At 48.3% G+C, this 17,945-nt stretch overlaps 1 protein-coding gene across 3 annotated transcripts in view; it reads left to right on the top strand.

The window, feature by feature from the left end:
* Positions 1-17,945, top strand: part of KAZN (kazrin, periplakin interacting protein) — a 1,222,068-nt gene that overhangs the window by 865,055 nt on the left and 339,068 nt on the right. The gene's annotated exons all lie outside the window — the stretch shown is intronic.

Genomic DNA, 17,945 nt, shown 5'->3' with positions numbered 1-17,945 from the left:
ACTTTGAGAGGTGGTCAGAGACATGGCCGCCATTCTGTGGGGAAGGGCCTTGAATGCTGTGCCAAGGAATGTGAGCCATATCCTGGCCAGGGAGTGTTGAGAGTTTGACCCCAGGGATGATGTTTGGTAGTAACCATGAAGGAGGACGGTGGTAGCCAGAGCCCAAGTTGGAGCTTGTTCTAGGGCTTCAGGTAGCAGGTGGTGGGACCTTCCTGGCATGGTGGCATCAAGAAAGAAGAAGAGGCCGGGCGCGGCGGCTCACGCCTGTAATCCCAGCATTTTGGGAGGCCGAGGCGGGAGGATCATGAGGTCAGGAGATCGAGACCATCCTGACTAACATGGTGAAACCCGGTCTCTACTAAAAATACAAAAAATTAGCCAGACATGGTAGTGGGCGCCTGTAGTCCCAGCTACTCGAGAGGCTGAGGCAGGAGAATGGCATGAACCCAGGAGGCGGAGCTGGCAGTGAGCTGAGATCACGCCACTGCACTCTAGCCTGGGTGACAGAGCAAGACTCTGTCTCAAAAAAAAAAAAAAAAAAAAAAGAGAGAAAGAAAGAAGAAGAGAAGCTAAGTTCAGATGGGGTCTCCACCCCACAGGGGCCATTGGCCAGATGGAGGCAGGCCGTGGCCTCAGCACTGGCAACTTGGACTTTGTTCAGTGCTGATGGCAACAATAATAATAATAATACCTACTTCTATTGGTTATTGAGATAGAAGGTGCCTTTATTTAACTTATTTGTAACAAGTCTTTTGTGAACTTTTAAACACTCATCCGGTGACATTTCTGTAATGCTTTATTCAAATAAAGACATTCATAACTTGGCAGTCTGTGAGCTTTCAATGGACTTTCTCCCCATCCTGTTTTGACACTGAATCTTGGTCTTAGGATGGCTGTTGAGTAGCTCTGATAAGCAAAGTGATAGATGTGGTGTGGCCAATACAGTAGTCATGCCAGTAGGCCAAAAGCAGGCAAGAGCTACCATTAGTAATGGGAGGGGGACCGTTCTGCATGCTGAAGGCAGGACTCATGTGAATGACAGCAGTGGTACTATACAGCAACTAGTTGAGGAGCTGTTTCCATCTCAGGCAAGCCCAGAGACCAGATGCTTGCAAGGAATTCCTCTTTCACTGTGTGGATAGTTTTGGCTGCAAGCATCCCACTTTGGCTGGGTTAGAATGTCCTCCAGGATCCCACTCACCTGTGTTCTAGACCGGCCAGGGCCCCTGAGGATAAAGCGAGCATCTAAATCAATGCCCCCCACTAACATTTGTACCTGGCTACACCATTGGAGAGAACAGACTTAGAGCCTTGCGTTGCCGCCCCCGCCTCCCCTCGGAGTTTCACGCAAAGGCATTGTTCTTCTGGGGCCCGATTTCTATTGCAGTGAGCTCAGAATGATGCTTTAATCCTCTGTAATTACTCAAGGCAGGAATCAGCCTAATGAACAAGTATAAATGGACAACCGGCCTTTTCCTTTGGAGTAGGAACGGATATCCTCCAATTATGATCCTTTGACTAAGGGGGAGATGGGATGTAGATATTGATACTTGTTTTATTTTATTTTATTTTTTATTTGAGATGGAGTCTTGCTCTGTTGCCCAGGCTACAGTACAATGGCACGATCTTGGCTCTCCGCAACTTCCGCCTCCCAGGTTTCAAGCGATTCTCCTGCCTCAGCCTCCCAAGTAGCTGGGATTACAGTCGCTTGCCACCACACCTGGCTAATTTTTGTATTTTAATAGAAACAGGGTTTCAGCATGTTGGCCAGGATGGCTTCCAACTCCTGAACTCAAGTGATCCACCCACCTCGGCCTCCCAAAGTGCTGAGATTACAGGCGTGGGCCACTGCACCAGGCCTGATACGCGTTTTAAATTAATGTACTTGTTTACCTTCTTGTGGGTCAAATACATCACAAGAAGTCACCAAATGATGGTTCTCATTTACAATTTGGTAGGTGGGCCTCCTGGCAAAGACCTGTGGGAGGGTACAATCCACATTCCCGGGGCACTGAGGGCTGGGACCTCGGGCCTTTGCATGGGCTGTACTTTCTGCTTCAGGCAACCTCCCTTCGGAGGCCTCCACAGCTGAATCCTTTTACTTCTTCAGGTCTTGGCTCAACTGTCCCCTTCCCAATAAGCCTTCTCCTGATCACCCTATTTAAAATTACAAACCACTCCCACTCCCCCCACACCCCCCCCCCCCCCACAATGTGGGTATTCCTTCCCCGTTCCTTTTTTTCCCAACCTTCTAACATGATATACGATTTACTGATTTATTCATCATATTCTTTGTTATCCACCGCCCCCTACCCCCCATAGAACATCAGCTTTTTAACAAGTCTTTTCTAACAGGTAGATACGGTTGCCTGTTTTGTTGACCCATGTATCTTAAATGCCTGGAGCTCATAACAGGCACTCAGTAAACCTTAGTAGAACAAATGGATGAAGAAATGAAGAGTTGGAGGGAGGGAATTGAAGGAGTGCAGGACAGGAAGGCTGTAAGAAAGGTGTCACCATCCTTGAGGACAGTCACCCTGAGAGACCAGATCTGGACTTGCTCTGGCACCAGGCTGGAGAGAGAAACAGGCAAAGGCCAGAGGGAAGGATTCTAGTTTCATGAGTGCGCTATCCTGTGCCAGTAAAACCCTGGGTGCTTTCTCTGGGTTATGATCTTCAGTTCCCACAACAATGCTACATACTGGATGTTATCGTTCTTATTTTATAGGTAAGGAAATGAGATTCAGAGAAGCCACATATTGCCTAGGGCTATTGTGAGTAGCAGAACCAGGCTTGGAACCTAGTTTTCTAAATTGGCTCATCTGTGCTTTAAGTACAAGTTTGTCTCCTCCTCCAGGCTCCAAGACTAGTGCTTCTCTCTCCACGATGCCGGGCTCATCGGCCGCAGCACTGTTGGTATTTGGGGCTGGATCATTCTTGGTTGTAGGGGGCTGTCCTGTGCATGGTAGGGTGCTCAACAGCATCCCTGGCCTCTACCCACCAGATGCCAGTATCATCCTCCCCATAGTATGACAACCAAAAATGTCTCCAGACATTGCCAAGTACCTCCTTGGAGACAAGGTCACCCTCAGTTGCAAACCACTGCTGTAGATGAAATAGAAGCAGTTCTCATTGGCCCTGAGAACCTTCAGAGAAGTAAGAAAGAGTCCTTGTTAGGGCCATCAGCTGGCCCAGCAGCCAGGGCCTCTTGCGTTGTCTTACTCTGGGAAAGGTATAGCCTAGTCTGGGATATGGTCCTTGTCTTCCAGATCTAGAACTTACTGGCCCTCAGAGGTGGGGTTTCACTTGAACTGTGTTAGTGTGGACCATCTGAGAAGCAGCTAAGGTGGAATTTGGTGTGCAGGAGATGTATTGGGAGAAATGCCTGCAAAGGACAAAGGAGAGACAGGGAGAGCCTTCAGACTGGGATGTGGGGCTGGTGCCTGTGAATGGAGAAGGGGAAGGAAGGAGTGTCGGTAGAAAGAGCCCCAGATCTCAGCGCAGCTCAGAGAATGCCCCAGCCAGGCTGATGGGGAGTCCTCAAGCCAAAGTCATCTGTTAGAGGAATGGGCTGCACTCATCATTTTTGACAGGAACAACCCAGGAGAACTGTGGTCTTGGTGGAACACAGGAGTGGCTGCAGAAAGGAGGCAGCTGAGCTGGCAGTCCATTGTGCTCAGGCAGCAGGCGATCTGGGTGACCCGCTGATGACACTCACACCAGAAGCCCGTCTGTGCTAAAGCAAATCAGCGCCAGCACTGCCAGCCATTGGCATCTGTCGAAGGGTGTGTCTGTGTTGTCTCAGTCAGGTGCCCACAAAACCAGCCTTGAGATGATGATTCAAGGGCGCCTGCATGTTTTGAGGAGGTGACGCCCATGAAACTCCAGTAGGTGAATAGGATAGTGAGACAGGAGAGGAAAACAGACAGTAAGGGGACATATGAGAGCGAGCTGCCACCGTGGGCAACTGGAGCCAGTCCTGTGGGAGCTCTAGAAACTACAGGACACGGGTATGTCTGGAGGTTTTCCAGTTGAGGGTCAAGGGAGCTGGGGTCTTCACCGGCCAACTCCCTAGTCACAGCTCTCAGGCTGCCTTAGTGGACATGGATGCTGGCAGCTGGAAGTTGCCCCCAGTTGCACCATAATGGTAAGACCATTTGCCATCCCACATGCCCTGAGCACTGACTGAGCTGCCCCAGAGGCTGGGAAAAGGCTTCAGGCAGAGCCACCAGTGTTTGCAAAAAACAGAGCTCAGTGCCTGGAAGCCAGGGAAGACATGCTGGCTGGCACACTGCAGGAAGAGAAAAGAAAGAAAACTATGGTAATCCTAGTATATTACAGAGCATATAATAAAAACCTATTGCCTGGTGCTCTGGATCACAGAGAGGGGCCTTGGGGAGGTGGCTTGGTTCCGTATGTTAACTGAGCATCTAGTATGCACTGGGCAGTGTGTGGGAAGACAGAGATGCTGAGGGCCGGTCCTCCCCCTGTTGGAGCTCACAGTCCAGTGGCATCGGCAAGTGCAAACATTTATCCCACGATGGGAGGCAGTGTAGTGCACTGTTGCCACTAACCACTCTGAACTTCAGTCTCTTCATCATAAACTGGAGATACCGCTGGTTCCTCTTAGAATCACTGGGAGGACTCTATGAGATGGTATCCTCAAGTGTCTCTCCCATGCGTTCACATACAGTAAACATTCAGTGCACTTTAGCTATCGTTCAAGTTATTGAAGCTACAACAGAGAAATATATGTGGTCTAGGGGAAAATAAGGGCTGGAGGGACCAAATCAATGGCGGGGAGTGGGACAAGATGGATGTCAGAGAAGGCTTCTCTGAAGATCTCTGCCCTGGTGCTGAATCTTAGCTGAGAAGGAATTATAGATCCTGATCAGCAGTGAATGGATACACTTTCTGTGTTTTCCTTTGGATTTTACAGACCGTGATGATAGAGGTTGGTTAAGGGTTAAACATCATGTAAGCATTTCTACTGGGCTAGTTACTGTGAGGAAGGTTAGGATTAAGGAGAACTTCAGAGTGATTTGCCTAACAATAGCAGCCTTCTTATCTGCCCACAGTTGAAAATTCCCACCATTTATTGGAGCCTGTTCTGTTTTTCACCTGAGCTGAAGGCTGGGAGTGGGAGGGGTTCTTCTGCAAATCCACAGCTGCAGAACAATAGGCCATGACAGCTTTATCTTTAAGGCCAATACCAAGAGAACCAGAGAAGCTGAAAAGAGATAACTTTGAATCCCACGGGGCAAGAATGCACCCAGCCTTTTTTTCCCAGGGGATTTTATTCAGCTGATAGGCAAAGTCTGAAGACTGGGTGCTTTCCCCATTGGAAGAACTAAGTAAAGTATTTTGACTCAGTGCAAAGCCAAAATACCATCCCTAGGTCAAAGAGCTGGACTTGGAAGCCTGTTCCTCCTGGGAAGCCAGCTTGGAAGAGTGTCTTTGAGCAGCCAGACACCATAGGAAAGACCTCTATAGATGAATCTGCTGTGGGTGAGTGTCCTATCCACAGACCTTTCTTAGTTTGGTCCCTGTGGCCTGCAGCCATGGGAGGGCTCAGTGGAGACTCGATGACAGGAGCAGGCACCACTTGGCTGACATTGAAAAGGCCTTAACAATTGATGTCTGAGGGTGACCACCTGAAAAGAGGACCTTGAGCTGCCCGAATGTGGAATACAGGGCTGCAGAGGGGAAAATAAATGTCATTTTCATTCCAGAGAATATTACTGAGGTGCCTGCAAAGTTCAATTTTCCTTTCCAAGCCTTTTATTCAACCTAAGGGCCAGGTTCAGGCACAGAAGGAGCAGCTATGAGTTTTAGCTTTGATTTGGTCTTAATGCACATGTATGTCACCGTCGAGATTTACATATTTCTTAATGACCAGAGAACAACAGTTAGGAAGTCCAAGATCAACTCTCACTACGGTATGAATTTCTTCATCTGAGCCTTTTTGTAAGAAGCATGGATTCCTATTATAATATAATTTTGTAACAACTCTGTGATGTTGTCTGGGAAGGTAGAATCACCTTCATTTGATGTGTGTTGGAGAGTTTAAGTATCAAGAACTTGTGGTTAAATCAATGCTGCCTTAGGACATGTTGCCTAAGACTGAATCCCTGCAGTAAAATGCAAGACAAATGAGATTCAAACAGACATAAGATTTCAAGTGGTCTCCACTTCCATTCTCCAAGGTCTCCCAGCCCTCCCTATTTTTCTTGTGACCCCCTGGAGTGAGGGCACAGTTTGAGCATTTGCTATTAGATCCTCAAGAATAACAGCAGTTTCTTATTGAACTGTCAATAATCCTAGAGCTCACAGAATACCAACTCCAATGCTCATGGAAACCTGGCAGGTAATGTAGGCTAGTGAAGCTGATTATGAGTAATGACTCAAAGGAGAGAACTTGCCTCATCCAAAGTAAGCAGTTTCCACCAGTTCCAGTCAGTTGCAGTCCTCTGTGGCCAAATGGTTTGCTTTTCAAGGGAAGCTGGAGATTCGCGCCATGTGAAATGTCCCAATTTTTCAATCATCGGAAATTCATTCAAAATTTTAAAAAGTACCATCACATTGGGTTGAATTTGACCAGTGTGCAGCTACCTCTTCCCTAGAGCATTGCAGAATTCTTCACAGCTAGTTGACTTTCCATAAAAGCTTTTGAGTTAATGAGTGAATTAATTACCAGGCAAAGAGCCCATTTGAAGGCTGAACACTTTAGACCTCCCTTTGCCGCCCATTCACAGTGGTTGGAGCCAAGCCCATCAAGGCCAGAAGCAGGAAGCAGAGCACCTTTGAGTCTGACCCTGTCATCAGTCCTTCACTCTGATAAGCTTGGCGTGCTAGTTTCCATGGACTTTTGCTTGGGTTAGGATCATCAATGTCACCCCCATCTGAATTGTAGAACCACATTATTGGCTTTTGGAAAGTCCCCTGAGTGTAGGGAACTATACCTTGGTCAGATTTTTACCCTTGCAGGTCTTTTTTTTTTTTTTTTTTTTTTTTTGAGACGGAGTCTTGCTCTTGTTGCCCAGGCTGGAGTGCAACGGCGCTATCTTGGCTCACTGCAACCTCTGCCTCCCGGGTTCAAGCGATTCTCGTGTCTCAGCCTCCTGAGTATCTGGGATTACAGGCATCCACCACCACGCCCAGCAAATTTCGTATTTTTAGTAGAGACAGGGTTTCACCATGTTGGCCAGACTAGTTTCAGACTCATGACCTCAGGTGATCCACCTGCCTCAGCCTCCCAAAGTCCTGGCTGGGATTACAGGCGTGAGCCACCGTGCCTGGCCTGCCCTTCCAGGTCTTACCAACAGAGGGCTCTTAATTAGTGTCTGAGTGCGTGCGGGAAATTAACACTGGTCCTTCATTCGTTCATTAGTCAGCAAACATGGATTGACCATCCTCTGTGTGCTGCCAATGAGATTCCAGTGATAAATTACAGAGCTGTTTGTTGCTTACAATATGATGGGATAAGTAGATGTTGACGAAGTAACTGAGTGTGCTGGGTTTGGGACTGGGCTATAGGATCCTAAGTGTAGGAGTGTAACTCAGCTTAGAGATCAGCGACGGCCCCTTTGAGCAGGTGATGTGTAAGCTAAACCCTGGAGGTTGAGCAGGGATAAAGGCAAGTGAACAGTGGGAGCAGGCTGTGCAAAGGTCCTGAGGTAGAGTGAACCAGGACCTCAGAGAATAGTCCAGGGTGGCTGGAGCTGAGAAATCATGGGAAAGAGTGGGTGGGTCAAGCTAGAGAGATGGTCGGGGTCCAGATCACTCTGCAGTTGGCCGTGGTGAAAGTTTGGACTTCAGCCTAAGGAAAAGAGAAAGCCACAGAAGGTTTTAAACAGGCATGGTGCCTGATGATTTGCATCCTAAAAGATCTCTCTAGCTACAGTGTGGAGAACGGATAGGACAGTCAACAGTCGGTGGGGAATCTCGTTTCGAAGCTAATGTATGTAGCCAGGCAAGAAGGAGGATGGTAGCTTGGACCAAGATGCTGTGATAGAGATGGGATAACGCCAGGGATATATGAAATACTCGACAGGTAGAATCAGTGTAGCTAGGTTGTTGATTGACTATGAGGGATGAGGGCAAGGGGGATGGCTGTTTCGAGAAACTGTAAGGAGGTGATACTATTTGCTAAGATAAGGAACACGGGTGGTTCTGTGGCTGTACAATTCTTTGAGCCATCAGTTAGGCTATGTGTGAATATCTTCCCCAGGGCCATACACCACGGCAGCCCTGGGAGGAAGAGTGGCAGTGGGATTGGGGGCTGGAGAAACAAATTTAGTTTGGAGTTTAACGAAGAAACTAGCAAAATATCTCCAAAGTCCCATTTGTCATTCTTCATAGCCATCATACAAAAAGTGGTCGAAGTTAGGAAATTGAATTTTCAAAGACGTTAGGCCTTGAAAAGAAACAGGCCTCTGATGTTAAGAGAGAAACATGCATTTTCAATTGTTCAGAGATTACTAAATGGAAACAGTTCTCTTCCCCTCCCCCAAACAGAAGCAGGAATTAACTTTGAGGCTGGAAAATGTCAATTTACTGAGAAAGGAGAGTAAGGGGCCCAGGGAGACATCCAGGCCACATGTCCCAGCGCCTCATCCCACAGGTATTCCCATGTCCAGATGAGCTCACGATGACCAGATCTGCCCAAATTCGGGACACCCATCCATGTGATCTTACCCTTCCTGCCATCCCCAATGTGGGAAGAGGGTGCGGGTGAGCAGGAATCCCTCCCAGAATGATTCTCTGTGATCACTGCCATATGAACAATATGCTATTACAGAGAAGGAGGGTCCCGAGGAAGAAAGAATTTTTTTAAACGCCTAATAAAGGGGTAGAAGTACTGCCCCAAACTCCTGTAAAAGAATGTTCCAAGGAGAGATGAGATCAAGGATATAAAATTGTTCTGGTTTTGAAAACAGAGATGTCAAGACAGCAGGCAGCATCTCTGGGCTAGAGGATACTTAAGGAGGTAGAGAAAGAAGGAATGGCTAATCTTTCTAAGATGACAAAAATATTTAATCCGGTGGAGGATGGAAAACCTTGATCGGGTCCTAATGGGTCTAAATCAGACTTCCTCTGAATCTTTGAATATTTCCCTTCTCATCTTGCACTTGGCATTTTTCTCAATGAGGGTGTCCCTTTTGGTTGGGGAACAAGAGTCTAGGATAGGCGTGGGCGATGTGGCTCATGCCTGTAATCCCAGCACTTTGGGAGGCCAAGGCAGGCAGATCACCTGAGGTCATGAGTTTCAGACCAGCCTGACCAACATGGTGAAACCCCGTCTCTAGTAAAAATACAAAAATTAGCCAGGCGTGGTGGCGGGTGCCTCTAATCTAAGCTACTTGGGTGGCTGAGGTGGAAGAATTGCTTGAACCCGGGAGGCAGAGGTTGCAGTGAGCCGAGACAGTGCCATTGCACTCCAGCCTGTTGACAGTGAGACTATCTCAAAAATAAATAAATAAATAAGTAAACAAATAAATAATAAAAATAAATGCCTAATAAAGGGGTAGAAGTACTGCCCCGAACTCCTGTAAAAGAATGTTCCAAAGAGAGATGAGATCAAGGATATGAAATTGTTCTGATTTTGAAGAGAAAGATTCCAAGACAGCAGGCAGCATCTCTGGGCTGCAGGAGGCTTAAGGAGGTAGAGAAAGAAGAAATTGGTGCTCTAAGATGGCAAAAATATTTAATCTGGTGGAGGATGGAAGACCTTGATCAGCTCCTAATGGGTCTACATCAGGCTTTCTCTGAGTCTTTGAATATTTCCCTTCTCATCTTGCATTTGGCATTTTTCTCAGTGAGGGTGTCCCTTTTGGTCAGGGAACAAGAGTCTAGGATGGGCCTGGGTGCGGTGGCTCAGGCCTGTAATCCCGGCAATTTGGGAGGCCGAGGCAGGAGGATCACTTGAGCTCAGGAGTTTGAGACCAGCCTGGGCAACATAGTAAGACCCCTGTCTCTATAAAAAATTTAACAAATAGCCAGGAGTGGTGGCATGCACCTTTGGTCCCAGCTCCTCAGGAGGCTGAGGTGGGAGGATCCCTTGAGCCCAAGAGTTTGAGGCTGCAGTGAGCTATGACTGCACCATGGCACTCCAGCCTGGGTGACAGAGCGAGATCCTGCACCACCACCCCTGCCCCAATCACCTAATACCTTTAATAAGATTGACAAAAAAAAAAAAAAAGGCCCCTCTTGGATGCTAAGTGAAGGAGTGAGCTTGTGATGAATGTTTGTGAACTGAGCAATGACAGAGGATCACAGCACCCTTGACCTGCCAGGTCACCTGATCTTCTCACAGAGACACAGGTGGCTCCCGATTCAGACAATATTTGAAGCCCTGAAAAGCCTTTGCTGCATTTCCATGAATATCTAGAGCGGGCTTGAGACCCCTTCCCCCAGGGTCCGCTATTTCTAACCATAGATTGATCTTAAGAGCACCAAGGCCTAGCTCTGAAGGTCACATTCCTCAACACAGACCTTTCTCTACCAAGAAAGAGAAAGCTGAGAATTTTCCCCCAGAATTTTCCACTGGGGCACACCACATTGGCCTTCTGTGCGCTTGGGTTTCCCATGCCTGGGGTGTGAGTGGCCCAGGCAGCTTCTGCGCAGTTGAGTCGTCTCTCTGCCATGGTTTCCCATCAGCCAAGAGAATGGTATGAATGTCCACAGGTGGCCTCTTCATGGGAGTCTCAGGAAATGGGCATTTGAGGGTCAGGTGGGTGACCCTAGTCCCCTACAGAGGTAGCATCTGGTGGAGAGACAAGGTTGCCCTCTCCTGCATGTGGAAGAAGCTTGGCAAGATTAGAGGTGCCTGCTCCTCCTTTTGGAGCCTTTAACAATTATCTTCAGGACAAAGATGGCCCCAACACTTCTGGAAGAGATCTGATACTGAGATCCCGCTAGTCACAGGGTGAGCTACAATGGGACTGTGGCACACAGTGGTGGTCTGGCATATGAGAAGACCACCCCCCACCCAATACACCTCCCACCTCACCTGCCCACGATGCCATTGCTTCAAATGGCTTTCAGCAAAGCCCTCCACTCCACGGGGTCTCCCTTCTTGTACCATTTTCAACTCTGCATCAAATCAACTCTGCATTAATGTGTGAAACATAAACACCCCTGCGGGAGGAAGGCCCTTCCAGAGTGGTCACTGGGAGGCAAAAGGGCCTGGCTTCCCTGAATCTCAGCTTCCTCATCTGAGATGGTGGAAAAGATGATGTTGACTTTCCAGAGCCATAGGGAGTTGGAAATGAGGTCAGGTACCCGCCACCCGGTTCTCCTTCTTCCTCTTCTAAAACACTGCAGCCACCATAGCCAGTGCCTCTATGCAGCCAGTTTCCCGTTGGCGTCACTTAGCCTGGCAGTGCTGCTAATGAGGCCTCTGTGGCCTGGGCTTCCGGGGCTGCCATCTTTAATGAACTCAGCCTTCCTGGGAGCTGCGGCAGGTCCCAGCCCAGGCCAGGCCTGCTCTCCTCCCCTCCCCTCCAAAGAAAACACCATCTTTCCAGGACTGATGGCGCTGAGGGAAGCTTGAAGGAAACAGGCAGGGAAGACCTGTCAACACCAATTAGAAAAAAGTGGTTCTCGCCGCCAAAGCCCTCCAGCCCATGGCTGCTGCCAACCAAGGCGCCCTTGTGGGCTGTTCACCTGAGCTGCCGCCATTTTCAACTCTGCATTAAGTCATCCAAGGATCCAGGAGACCCAACGCTAGCAAAAGACCCCACGTGCTTTCTTTTCCAGCACCAATAGCTCTTACCTCTTCCCTAAGCCTCGACTTCTCTTTCTCTTCTCTTTCACCCCTGTGTCCCCAAGAGGCAGTCTGGGGGTGAAACTGGTCTTAGAGTCTGACAGAAAGTAGAACTCCAGCTCTGTGGTCCCAGATTTGTGGACTTGGCAGGTTCGCCTCTGCGGGCCTCACTTCTTTTCTCTGTAAAATGGGTTCATAATGCCAATCCCACAGGCTCATTAGGAGGATTCAAAAGCCCCTTTCCCAGTGCCCTGAACATACAGAAACTCAGCAAACAAATGGTTCTCCGCTTATCTCCTCCCTTTCCCCTTCTCACACCCACACTCACCCTCACCCTCAGAATGCTTACTTTTTCTGTTTCTTGGTTCTTGAACAGATTTTTTTGTTTTTTTTGTTTTTTTGTTTTTTTTGAGACAAGATCTCGCTCTGTCACCAGGCTGGAGTGCAGTGGTGCAATCATAGCTCACTGCAACCTTGACCTCCTGGGCTCAAGCCATCCTCCCATCTCAGCCTCCCAAGTAGTTGGGACTACAGGCATGCATCACCACACCTGGCTAAGTTTTTGTTAACATTTTAAAATTTTATAGAAGAGATAAGTTCTCACTATGCTGCCCAGGCTGCTCTTGAACTCCTGACCTCAAGTGATACTCCCACCGTGGCCTCCCAAAGTGCTGGGACTGCAGGCGTAAGTCATCATGCCCAGCCCTTGAGCAGATTTTTAATCTTATCTCTGATCCTGTAAGTCAGGACCTGCTGTCTCCAAGTCCATGGTACATCATCTACCTGTGGAAAGATTCCTGACATCCCCTGCCATCGTCCCTTCTCCTTCCTTCACCTTACGGTATCGATTGAGAGCCCATGGAATATCCAGCACTTGATTGATCAAAAGCAGACATGGTCCTGCCCTTGTGGAGCTCCCAGGCCTGGGAAAGGCAGATCCTGGAGAAAGCAGCTGTATCCCACCATACCAGGGCCCACCCACACGCTGCACCTAAGAGGCTCACAGGTGTTTACAATAGACAGGGCTTGGTGCATAAATCACCTCGTTTGACCCTCAGCAGCCTCCGACATTGGCAACCAGGTATGATCCCATTTTACAGATGCAGAGTGAGGACCAAAGGGTTGTTTTTCTCCTCCATGTTCTGTGGCCTCCAACATCAGAGTCTTTAGTAATGTGTATCTTTGTTTCCAAAACAGCAGGACAGAAATGGCTTTAACAGCAGCTCATTCTAGGCAGTCACCGTGCTAAGGGTTTCATGAGCGTTCTCTTGTTCCAGCTTCATGCTTCCCCTGGAGGAAATAAATGCTGTTCCCTGGTCAGGTTTGATGAAGACACTGAGGAAGGTTAATTAACATGTCCATGACCACCCAGCTGGTGAGCATGGGCCATCAGGGATGATCCAGGTCAGCCTTGGTGTCCACGCCGTGTGATGTGGACACAGGAGAAGGCAGATCATGAGAACCCGGGCTCCTGACACGAGCTGGCCACGCTGCTGGCCACACTCCCTCAACGTGCACCACGCTGCTCGCCACGCTCCCTCAACGTGTGCCATCCTGCTCATCACACTTCCTCTTGAGAAGCTACCGATTTAGCCTTAGGCTCGTAGCATCTATCTTGAAGCCAGAGAAAGGGGCAGGTGGGAATTCATTGTGTTCATAAGATACATGTCAGCCAGAGAGGCTGCAAAAGCTCAAGTATCCTGAGACCACAGAGCACGTCCTCCTAAAGGGAGGGTCCAGGCCACTGGGTCCAGTCTTTACACTTGAAGGGGTCACAGGCCGTTTCCTACAGCTGTCGACATCCAGGTCTCTTCCACATGGAGCCACCGTAGTGAGCATGGTCCTGTGTGATCACTGCGATCTTCTCCTGGACTTCCACTGTGGGGTTTATTTTTTTATTTTATTGTATTTTTCTGAGACAGAGTCTTGCTCTGATGCCCGGCTGGAGCACAATGGTGCGATCTCAGCTCACTGCAACTTCTGTCTCCCAGATTCAAGCAATTCTCCTGCCTCAGCCTCCCAAGTAGCTGGGATTACAGGCTACCACGCCTGGCTAATTTTTGTATTTTTAGTAGAGACGGGGTTTCACCGTGTTGGCCAGGCTGGTCTTGAACTCCTGACCTCAGGTAATCCTCCCGCCTCGGCATCCCAAAGCACTGGGATTACAGGCATGAGCCACTGCACCTGGACTCCGTTGTGAGATTTAGGAAGTGGGGCCAAGGAATAGTAACACAGGTGGGCGTACCTCATGCTTCTCTGTAGGTGGCACAGAGTGATGTGCCCACCAACGGCACATGACCCAGACTCCTGTCCTTGGGATCTGCCCTCATTGCACCCACTGCACCCAACTAAGCGCTCTTCATCTGGGCTGGACACAAGGTCTCCTTCAAATACCTCTTCTTCTTATACTGTTGAACTTTCGGGTGCTGTCCAAGATGTCTAACTGTGGCCATTTATTGTGTCTCTACCATTTGTCAGGCACTCTGCTAAGGACGTCACGGATATCTCATTTAATCTGCATAGGAACTCTTTGGGCCGTGCGCAGTGGCACACCTGTAATCCCAGCACTTTGGGAGGCCGAGGTGGGAGAATTGCTTGAGCTCAGGAGTTGGAGACCAATTTGGGCAACATAGCAAGATCTTGTCTCCACAACTTTTTTTTTTTTTTTTTTTTTAATTAGCCAAGCATAGTGGCTCATACCTGCAGTCCTAGCTGCTTCAGTGGCTGAGGCAGGAGGATCATTTGAGTCCGGGAGAATGAGGCTGCAGTGAGCTATGAGGGCCACTGCACTCTAGCCTGGGCAACTGAGCAATACCCTGTCTCAAAAAAAAAAAAAAAAAAAAAAAAGAGAGAGAGAGACGTCTTTGAAGTAGGCATTTCTTTTTTCTTTTGGTTTTGTTTTTTTGTTTGTTTGTTTGTTTTTTATTTTTGAGACAGAGTCTTGCTTTGTCACCCAGGCTGGAGTGCAGTGGCACAATCTCAGCTCACTGCAAGCGCTGCCTCCCAGGTTCACACCATTCTCCAGCCTCAGCCTCATGAGTAGCTAGGACTACAGGTGCCCGCCACCACGCCCAGCTAATTTTTTTTTTTTTGTATTTTTAGTGGAGACGGGGTTTCACTGTGTTAGCCAGGATGGTCTTCATCTCCTGATCTCGTGATCCTCCCGCCTCGGCCTCCCAAAGTACTGGGATTACAGGCATGAGCCACCATGCCCAGCCCTGAAGTAGGCATTTCTTTATTCCTTTAATCTGATGAAGAAATTGAAGCTCTGAGAGATGCCTCATGATTTATAGCTAATAAGAGTACTAATAAGAGGTCTAGCTGACCCCAGTGCCCTTGGGTATAAACATCATGAAGTACAACTTCCCCCTCCGAGGGCTTCCTCATGCTGCCAGGATCAATGCCAAGCCGAATTCTATATCCCACGTGATTCCCACAGGACCCAGCCCTCCTCCCTCTCCAACCTCACCCAGCATCTGCTTCCATCTCTCCTTCTTAGGACCTTCTTTCTGTCCCCTGAACTAGCCAAGCGTGTTCAAGTACTTTGCAATTGCTCTTCCTTCTTGGAACTCTCTTCCTCCAGACTTCCTTGTCACTCTGCTTCCTCATTGTCACTCGGGTCTGAGTGTCAAGCATCCCAGGGAAACTTTTCCTGCTCCTTGCCCAAAGCAGCCCCTTCCAGGCACTACCTTGACCTGGTGCTCTTTTGTCTTCATCAAAACACTTTTCCAGGGCTGGGCGTGGTGGCTTACATCTGTAATCCCAGCATTTTGGGAGGCCGAGGTGGGAGGATCACTTGAGGTCAGGAGTTCGAGACCAGCCTGGCCAACATGGTGAAACCCCATATTTGCTAAAAATACAAAAATTAGCCAGTCATGGTGGCAGGTGCCTATAATCCCAGCTACTCAGGAGGTTGAGGCAGGAGAATCACTTGAACCCAGGCGGCAGAGGCTGCAGTGAGCCGAGATCACACCACTGCACTCCAGCCTGGGCAACAGAGCAAGAGTCCGTCTCAAAAAAAAGACAAAAACAGAAACAAAACTTTTTCAGAGCTGAAATGATCCTATCTGTTCATTTATCTAGTACATGTTTATTCCTTTCTCTTCCTGCTCCCACCCAATGGAACGTGAGCTCCTTGAGGCCCAGAAGGCCACCTGTGTTGTACTCCGGTGAGTCAACAGTGCCTGATAAATACTGAGCATGCACCTAAACTTCCTCTCGGTTCTGCAGCAGAACTTCCAAGTTTGGTCAGAAACCTTGGGTTAAGACCCGTGTAAATGACCATGTGATTTCACCCAGCTACAGACTGCTTATGTAACTTCTGGGCCATCTTGAGCCCCAAGAAACCTGTGAGGACAGAGTCTCTTAAGGGCGCTCCTGAAGGCAGCTCAACGCTGTCAGCTGAGGAATCACAATTTAGAAGGCAGAGCTTTTTTTCTTATCAAGGGTTACAGCGGGCAGGATGGCCATCTCCCAGGCTGGGAAGGCTTGCATTTCAAAGAAGAAGGGACAAGATGGGAATTTAGGCTGAACAGTTCAGCTAAGCATATGACTTCAACAGGTTACAGGAGGAACTATGAATATTCCCAAAGGCAGGGCACGCACATGCCTAGTAAGCAAGCATGCGTGTTACGTATGTCCCGTGTTCACTTTCGGATGGAGACTTATATTTATTTATTTATTTATTAAGTGAAAGCAAGCTTATTAAGAAAGTAAAGGAATAAATGGCTACTCCATAGGCAGAGCAGTGGCTTGAGCTGCTTGACCAAGGATACATATTGTTACTTTTTGATTACATGCTAAATAAGGGATAGATTATTTGTGAGTTTTCCAGGAATGGGGTGAGCAATTCTCAGAACTGAGGGTTCCTCCCCTTTTTAGACCATATAGGGTAACTTCTTGACATTGCCATGGCATTTGTAAACTGTCACAGTGCTCGTGGGAGTGTCTTTTAGCATGCTAATTCATTATAATTAGCGCATAATGAGCCATGAGGATGACCAAAGGTCACTCTCGTCGCCATCTTGGTTTTGGTGGGTTTTGGCCAGCTTTACTACAAACTGTTTTATTAGCAAGGTCTTTATGGCCTGTATCCTGTGCCAACCTCCTGTCTCATCCTGTGACAAAGAGTGCCTTAACCTCCTGGGAATGCAGCCCAGTAGGTCTCAGCCTTCTTTTACCCAGTCTCTATTCAAGATGGAGTCTCTGAGACTTAACATTAAATGCATTAAAATTAGGCTGTCTCCGTCAAAAGTGACACAGAGGACACAAAGGCATCCTGCCTGCAGGCTCCATAAACCAGCCAGAAACATTTATAGTTGGTGGTCTCTTATCAGGAAGGAATGCTGGTCGGTTGTTGTGTCAAAACCGCAGAAGGAAGGGGAGCCTGGCCACTCTTCCAAAAAGCCTGCTTTCTGTTTAACCCTTAGGAAAAAAAAAAAAAAACACACATCAAATGGCAGTTAGAGAGGAAGGGGACAACATGAGGCATGCCTCCCATCCCGTCAGGGCAGGGAACTCAGCTTGTTACGTTTCTCTGGGTTCCCTTGGCCAAGAGGAGATCCGTTCAGTCCATTGGGGAGCTTAGGATTTTATTTTTATTTCTCAGTACTAATGTCACCTCCCCTTTTGCTCACAATTCCTCATCTCCACAAGATCCTCAGAAAAACCCAAAGTGCACACACATCACAGGTACTGGTTATCCAATGTTTGGGTTCTCTTTTGCCACATAACAACCCCCAATATTTTTATACCACCCGTGGGACTCTGATAACAACCCCAAAATTTAGCAGCTAAAAAAACAACCATTTTTATTTGCTCAGAATTCTGTAAGTCAAGAATTCTGGTAAAGCTGGGCTGAGTTTTTCTGCTTACGTGCAGCTGGCAGGAGCTTTCATGACACTGCATTTGGACAGCAGCTGGGCTGAGATGTCCAAGGCAGCTTCGCTGGTGGGTCTGGCACCTGGGTGGGAACACTGGGAGCCTGAGGCCTCTCTCTTTCTGTCTGCACCTGGCTCTGGTCATGTGACTAGCTTGGGCTCCTTTTTCGTGAATCTGAAGAGTGAGTGTTTCCATGACACGGGTGAAGCTGCAGACCTTTTAAGGCTCAGCCTCAAATTTACCCAGTGTCACTTTCTCTGTGTTCCACGAGACAGGGCCCACCCAAATCCAAGGTCAG

This window comes from Pongo abelii, chromosome 1, assembly GCF_028885655.2.
Source record: "Pongo abelii isolate AG06213 chromosome 1, NHGRI_mPonAbe1-v2.0_pri, whole genome shotgun sequence".
In the NCBI taxonomy this organism is placed as follows: domain Eukaryota; kingdom Metazoa; phylum Chordata; class Mammalia; order Primates; family Hominidae; genus Pongo; species Pongo abelii.
The sequence above is the reverse complement of the archived record's forward strand: the minus strand, read 5'-3'. Positions and strand labels throughout refer to the sequence as shown.